Source organism: Mustela lutreola, chromosome 6 (genome assembly GCF_030435805.1).
Source record: "Mustela lutreola isolate mMusLut2 chromosome 6, mMusLut2.pri, whole genome shotgun sequence".
NCBI classification, from domain to species: domain Eukaryota; kingdom Metazoa; phylum Chordata; class Mammalia; order Carnivora; family Mustelidae; genus Mustela; species Mustela lutreola.
The window spans coordinates 49,220,812-49,229,329 of NC_081295.1; positions in this window are offsets into that span (position 1 = coordinate 49,220,812).

An 8,518-nucleotide genomic window follows, 5' to 3' on the forward strand; every position below is an offset into this window, starting at 1 on the left:
CTGACCTGCTTATTATCGCTTAGAAACCCTGAGATTCCAATCGTTAACTTACGTTTATAATAATCAATTTCAAAAATTTTAGTTTTAAAAATCCAAATGCTTAAAAGGATAACTTCCCTGCTCATGAATTTAAAAAATCACAGTAAAATATGACAGACAAAAGTGGAAAGCATGCTTCCATGAGATGAAGAGGAGAGGGGGGAAGGTCAGGCCCTAAACGGAATTGGGAGAGGAGTGGGAGAAAATGAAGAGAAGGAAGAGGGGGAAAATATGTTCTTCTGTTATTCTTAGCCTCACAACCTATGTTTGCTTTTACAAGGGAGGCAAGGGAGGAGACGGAAGAAATGGGATGACAAAGGCCAGGCGATGCACCAACCTCCTGTTTTCTGATTGGGACTGAGAGACAGAAATTTAAAACTGCTAAAGAGAGAAACAGAATTATATCCATTATCCCTACTCCTACACCAATATATCCATTATTTCTCTTCCTACTCTTAGACCCACAAGGGACTTGTTGCTGGGTGTGGAGCCTGGTTAAGATTCTCTCTCTCCCTTTCCCTCTACTCCTCCTCCCCCTCCCTCCCTCTCTAAATAATAATAATAATAATAATAATAAAAGAATGTCATAGTTGTTAGAGAAAGGAAACAAATTACATAAGTACACTCCAATGTCCTAGGGGCTCTAAAACAGTGTGAACAAAGTGAACCATGCAAAGCAATAAGCTCTGTCAAGAATGCGTCTAGAAGTGGGGCGCCTGAGGGCACCTGGCTGGCTCAGTGGGTTAAAGCCTCTGCCTTCAGCTCAGGTCATGATCCCAGGGTCCTGGGACTGAGCCCCACATTGAGCTCTCTGCTCAGCAGGGAGCCTGCTTCCCTCTCTTCTCCTCTCTTCTCCTCTCTCCTCCCTCTCCTTCTCTCTCTGACTGTTTCTCTGCCTACTTGTGATCTGTCAAATAAATAAATAAATAAAATCTTTTTTTAAAAAAAAAAAGAATGCTTCTAGAAGTAATGCTGAGCTGGACCTAAAAGATGAGTAGAAATTATCAGGCAGAGGGAGGGGAAAGTATCCTAAACAAATTAAAAAAAAAAAAAAAAAAAACCACAAAGGTTAACAGAGCCAGAAGGAACAGTATGATACATTCCAAGAAGAGAAAAAACAGGCTGGCAGCTGCTAGACTTGGAGGATAGGGATTGACAGGAGTCAGAAAGATAAATCAGAGGGAGATTTTCAAGGTCTTCATATGTTGGTCTAAGAAGAGTAGACTTACAACTACATGGAGTCAGGAACAACAAAGAGAACACCTAATAGATTTGTCTGCCAAGCAAATTATTATTGGCGGGAGGTTGAAATTTTCCCTCCCCCCCCCCATACCATCTGCCTGGTAACCAAGGAAATGTCTGTTGTTAAACTGGGATCAACCCTGGCTACAATTCATTGATAGTAGCTTGGGAAACTATCATTTTCTGTGAATATTGGAAGCATTATTTAGAAAGATAGGGTATCTTTAAGTGCCACTGAGAGATTTAAAAAAAAAAAAAAAAAAAGAGTTTTCGGAAGTCTGGTGGACAAGAAAAATATGACTACATTTGAGTTCCTGATTCTATTTGTTTCTGAGGCCTAAGTGCGTTCTGGTCCTGGGTTTCTGTACAACTACGAGACTCCATAATAACCTTAAAATACATTCTCCTCTTAGCTTAAGTTACATCTAATTGCATTTCTGCAACCTTAACCTCACTGAACACCTTAAGAACCCATAACAGTGGAGAGCATACAAAGTGAAGTTGCTCATTGTTCTTCAGAATGACTCTGGGCTTATTCTCAGTCACTGAGCTTCAGTATTTGTACAACCTATGCCCATTCGAACTCAGTTTGGTTTTGGACACCATTCATCTATAGCAACATAATATTTTGTAGTCTTATATCTTATGGTCCTGACCCCTGCTCCCATTCAAACTCAACCAGAGACATCAGAGACATAAAGTCACCAAGAGCCAGGTTTTCCCACCTTCCATGGAGGCAGAGCCATAGCACACAAAAGAACCATAGGTGTCCTTCTTTACAGATAGGTCTAGGAATATCACAGAGTCCTCACGTTCCCCCACCATGGCATGGCATTTGGAACAAAGGAATGCTTCTCTCATACAGCCAAGAGAGATGCAGGTATGGCATCAAGTTCCATAGAACTTAAGAAGGCCCAGTAGTCAGAATGATAAGGGATTTGTATCTATAATATACTTTTTAAAAATTCCTAAACTTGATAATAAGAGGATAAATTACCAAATTTAAAAAAATAAGCAAAGAATGCAACCATTGGTGGTGGGAATGCAAAATGGTGCAGCCGCTTTGGAAGACTTGCAAAACTTTGAAACTTGCAAGACTAAAAATACTCTAGCCATATGATTCAGCAGTCATTTCCCTTGCTGTTTACCCATAGGAACTGAAAATTTATACCCACAAAAAATTGCCTACAAGGGTTTATTGAAGCTTCATTCATAATTGCCCAAATTTGAAAGGAACCAAAATGTCCTGCAGTACATGGAAAAGTAATTGGACTGGAAAAGTAAACTGTGGTACATCCAGATAATGCACTAGTATTTGGCACTAAAAAGAAATGAGCTAACAAGTCATGAAAAAACATGAAGGAAACTTAGATGCATATTACTAAGTGAAAGAAGCCAGTCACAAAAGACCACGTAGTATACAATTCCATTTATATGAAATTTCCAGAATAGGCAAATCGGGGGAAACAGAAAGTAGATTAATGGTTTCCAGGGGCTAGGGAAAAGTAGTAATGGGGAATGGTTGCTATTAGATATGCAGTTTCTTTTGAGGTATGAAAACATTCTAAAATTGAATCACGGTGATGGTCACACAATTTTGTAAATGTACTGAAAACCACTGAATTTACACTGAAAGTCAATTTTATATCATCTAAATTATATTTCAGCAAGGCTGTTGTTCAAAAATCAAGTTATAGAAGAACAATAAAAGTTACATTTGTCCACCTAAATATGTGGTTCAGGAGATTCATTCCCCTATGGCATGTGTTTGACAACGTGTATGTTAGTTCATAGACTCTGATTGGTCCAGATTCAGAACTGGAGATACTTAGATGGAAGAGCTCTAGGATTTTCCTTGCTTTGCTGCTTACCACATAGAAGAATCCTGTTGGGATCATTCTGGAAACAAAATCCAGAATATAATCAAAGCCAATGTATTCATTCCCTAGGGCTGCTGTAACCAAGTATCACAAACTGGGGACAGAAATTTATTGTCGCCCAGGTCTGGGGCTAGAAATCCAAGATGAAAGTGTTGGCAGAGTCATACTCTGAAAGCTGTAGGGGAATCCTTCCTTGTCTCTTCCTAGTTTCTGGTGTTTTACCAGCCATCTTTGATGTTCTGTGGCTTGCAGCTGCATAAATCCAATCTCTACCTTTGTCTTCACAAGATGTTCTTGCTGTTCTTCTTTTCTTGTCTCCGGTATCTTCACACAACCATCTTAGAAGGACACATCTAGTCTTATTGGATTATGAGCTCACCCTACTCTAGTATGATCTCATCTTAACTAATTATGTCTACAACAACTCTTTTTCCACATTAAGTCATGTTCTGAAATATTAGGTGTGAAATACTGGAGGGTAGAGTCAACATATCTCTTGGGGGATGGGCACAATTCAATCCTCGACAACCAGAGATTCAATGGCAGAACAGCACTGAATGGATGCTTCTGATCAACTTTCTGAAGATGCCTGCCTTGTTAAAGAGTTTTTATCAGCTGTTTCATAGATTTCTTCTATGAAATTTCTTCTATGAAATCTATGAAACAACTGATAATGAAATTCTGTGATTTGGAGTAGAGTTAAAGAAACTGGAGATATTTGGTCTACATAAGACTTTTAAAGTGATATATGAATTCTCCTTAAATGTTTGAAGGCACCCTTGTAGAAAAAGAATTAAATGTTCTTTTTGGTTCTGACAAGAAAAACAAGAAACTGAAGAAGCAAACTCCAGCTCAATATAATGTACATGAAATATATAAAGGAGATTGCCTTGGGATGTGATGAATTCTTTCTCATTAGAAATAGACAAGTACAGGATGGAAGAACATTATTGGAGGAGACTCTTGGGAGGACTTAGACTTCATTTAGAAGTTATTTAGGGGCCTCCTAATTTTAAGAATCTGATTCTGCTAATCACTAGTGCGCATTGAGAGCCTTTCATGTGTCAGGCATTCAGTTCTAATGAACATTATTTTAAGCCAACCCATGGACCTAAGCTACCTAAACCATCCAGCACCTGAATTATCCCTCATTCTGCCCTTCCCAGCATCCAGGCAACTTCTCTCTGGCTTTCATCTCCTGCAGGGGCTTAAGAGCCACTTGGGATCCATCTGTCAGGAACCTGACCATCTACTGGATAGAAGTCTTGTGAGTAGACACCACAGAAAGGACAACTTTCAAAGTGACATCATCTGGCCTTTGTGCTCAGCCTGATGGAAGTATTTAGATACAAATGATGGCTCAGAAGACTGCTCCAAATGTAGATATCTGCTGTGTAACAGGTAAAGTCACTCATCCAGAAGCAAAAATACATGCCAGCTTGATTTTTTTTTTTAATTCCCAGCACAATTTGTGACTATTTCCAGGTTTCTAAAAGCCTAATTAGGGTGATAGTGTATATCATCATGAGTACTGGTGCCAAGAGAAATGTTTAAGACCCATATTTTACCTTAACTTCATTTTCATTGTTATTGTAACTTTTATCCATGTATTTCATTTAGAAGCCTTGAACAACTGGCACTTCTGGAAGCACTGGAGACTTTATGAGTACATTGGGAATGTCTGATGGTGACCAGGGTGGAAGAGAAGGGAGGAGGACATGGACAGGTGAGCACTGGCCACCACCAGTGACTCAACTGTTCATCCTCCCCATCGTCCAAAGCCACCCACAGACACAGGCAAACAGAAGTCCACTTGTGTCCCACCATGCATACATTTAACCTTCACAAACTAATATGACACTTTAATTAGAGCAGGTGATTCTTCCCTCCCTTTCTGTCAAAGACTATAAGCCCTAGACTGGATATTCAACCATGACTTCACATCAGAATCACCCAGGGAGCTGTCAAAACATACTGATATTCAGACCCCAGGTGGCAAATATTAGCAATACTCACAGATATTTCCATTTCCTCTAAGAACTCAGGCAGATTGTCCTTCCCCAACCATCTGAAATTAAGCATTGCAATGTGACTTACTTTGCCAATGAATTTGAGCCCACTTAGAGAATTACTCTGGGTGGAAGAATTTCAGAGCTGGTGGCTGATTCTGTTGTCCTCTGCCTCATCAACTAGCAACATTCCAGACAGTAGATCTGGAGGGCTCCTGGAGGACACTACTTAAGGCATCACTGCCCTCATCCACCATTGTTTGACATAGAGCATGAGCAAGAAATTATTTGAAACTGTAAAGGGGTGTGTGTGTGTGTGTGTGTGTGTGTGTGTGTGTGTGTTAGTAGAACATGACTTGTAAGCACAAGCCAACTACTTCACATGGTATTCAGCTACTCTAACCCATTCTGACTCTTCAGGAACATTCTTAGCTATATGCTTAGTGAAAGACAGTACCTGTGTCCAAAACATGATGCGTAAGTGTGGCCATATGTTACCATTGTAGATTTACATGATTTTCAACCATAATTTTGGCTACTCATAATTTTTGCCTTAGATGTATTAGATTTTGGAGTATAAATATATGCAAATGATACAGCTCTCCTCTACTGAGGCTATTTGAAAATCCTTTACGTAAACATTTCAATCTTTTAAAACAACTTGATACACAAGCTCTTACAATCCTTAATTTACAGATGAGATAACAGGAGCAGAGGGACTCATTGACTGACCACAATTTAAGCAGCATAAATCATTCTCAGCTATGTTTTTCAAATTTCAAAACCTGTACGCTTGTGCTTCTCAAATGTATTTTGAAGAATAATCCCTGAAAAATTTGTTCCAGTTTCAGATTCCCTGAATCCCACACCGAGAAATTCTTACTCAATAGGCCTGGAGTAAAGTATCTGCATTTTTAATAAGCCTTCCCTAGCCAGTGATTTGGATATGATTGATCCACATATCATACAGACAAACCCTATAAATCCCATACAACCTTTCTATACACTCTGTTGCCCATCTAGAGAAGAACAGCCACCACCTGACCCTCTACTCACTCTTTTATCAGTTAGGGTTATTTAGTTACAAGCTACTGAAATCACCTCTGGCTAATTTAAGCAGAACTATGATCATTTTAGAAGATATTGGGATGACCCAAGAAAACAGCTCAGAAAGACCTGACACCAGGGCAGACCCAGAGAGCCAGGTAAGAGGAGGTATTTTAGAGTCTTATAATGATATTAAAAACCTTAGCTTGTGGCATCTGGGTAGCTCAGTGGGTTAAAGCCTCTGCCTTCAGCTCAAGTCATGATCCCAGAGTCCTGGGATCCAGCCCCACATAGGGCTCTCCGCTCAGCGGGGGGCCTGCTTTCTCCTCTCTCTCTGCCTGTCTCTCTGCCTACTTGTGATCTCTGTCTGTCAAATAAAATAAAATAAAATATAATAAAATACCTCTAGCTTGAATTGACTTTCTGTGTTTGAGTGATTCTGTTCAAGATTTAGTTCCTCAGGGAGAGAATCTGGATGGCCCAGATTAGTTCACTGCTATCCCTTGACTAAGAAAGAAAGGGCATCTTATTGACCAGTACTAAATAGAAAGTAAAAGAGAAGATTGCCCAGACATGACCAAAGGACTGCTATCAACCAAACAGGGAATTGGTGCTTGAAAGACAAAAGAAAACTAAATGACAACACAGTCATCCTGCCTGGGAAGGGCCTGTTTGATCCTTCCAGTCAAGAAAATTTCATCAAAAAAGTCCTCCCTCTGCATTCCTCACTGTGGTACATAGTTCATTACTGGAACACGATCACTAAAAGATCATTTTAAAATGTTTCAGAATTTCTGCAGAATAATGGTAGCTTCAGAAATCTGAATCCCCCTACATCTTTTCTTTAAAAAGAAACAGAGTAAAAGGGGAAGCAAATTAAACACACAAAATTTATATCTACAGAATAGAATAGTTAGAACACAAGAACACACAGAAGTCTATAAACTCCAAATTTATCTTTAAATGAGGAATTTAAAAACTTGGCATTGGCTGACAGAGTGGAAGTAGTTTAGGAAAAACTTTGTTTAGAGCAAGAAGATAATGTCAGTAATCCTAGGTATATTGAATAAATTAATTTCATACTTTAAAACATTCAACAGAGAAAACCAGGCTCAAATGGCTTTGTTGATGAACTCTACCAACTGCTTAAAGAAGAAATATTATGAATTTTATTTAAAAAGGCCAAGATATAGAAGATAGGGTAATACTTTGCAACTTATTCTATGGTCAGGCATTACCCTGATATTAAAATCAGAGAAAGATATCATAAGAAAGGAAAACTAAAAATATTCTTCATGGACATAGACACAAAAATCCTCAACAGGGGGCACCTGGGTGGCTCAGTCATTAAGCAGCTGCCTTCGGCTCGGGTCATGGTCCCAGAGTCCTGGGATCGAGCCCCACATTGGGCTCCCAGCTCAGTGGGGAGCCTGCTTCTCTCTCCCACTCCTCCTGCTTGTGTTCCCTCTCTCACTGTCTCTCTCTGTCAAATAATAAATAAAAATCTTAGAAAAAAAAATCCTCAACAGAATTCTAGCAAATATAATAAAGCAGTATAGACCAAAAGAACACATCATGACCAAATGGAATTAAACATGGAATGTGAGGTTGGTTTAACATTTAAAAATCAGTCAATACAATTCGTCATATCAACAGACTAAAAAAGCAATGTTCACTTTAATAGAGACAGAAAGGGCATAGACAATCAAAAGGCAGAGCTTGTCAGACTAGATTAAAAAAAAAAACAAAAATAGGGGGGCCTAGGTGGCTCAGCGGGTTAAGCAATCACCTCAGGTCATGATCCCAGGGTCTCAGTGGGGAGTCTGCTTCTCCCTCTCCCACTTCTCCTCCCCCCGCTCATGCTCTCTCTCACTTACTGTGTCTCAAACAAATAAACAAAATCTTTAAAAAAAAGATCCAACTAAATGCTGCCCTCAGATGACACACTTTACATTCAAAGATACGAAAGTAAATGGATAGAAAAGATACATAATGCAAACAGCAGTCACAAGAAGGGTAGAGTGGCTGTACTAATATCAGATTAAATAGGCTTTAAAATAAAGAAACACAAAGTTACTAGAGATAAATAGGGACATTTTATAACAATAAAAGGGTTAATCCATCAGGAAGATGTAATAATTATAAGCACATGTGCAGTGTAAGCGCAGAGCACCAAAACACACAAAGCAAAAGCTATTGGAAATGAAGGGGGGAAACAGACAATTTGACCATAACAAAGACTTCAATACTCTACTTGCAATAATGGAAAGAACAAGTGGGCGGAAAGTTATCAAGGAAATA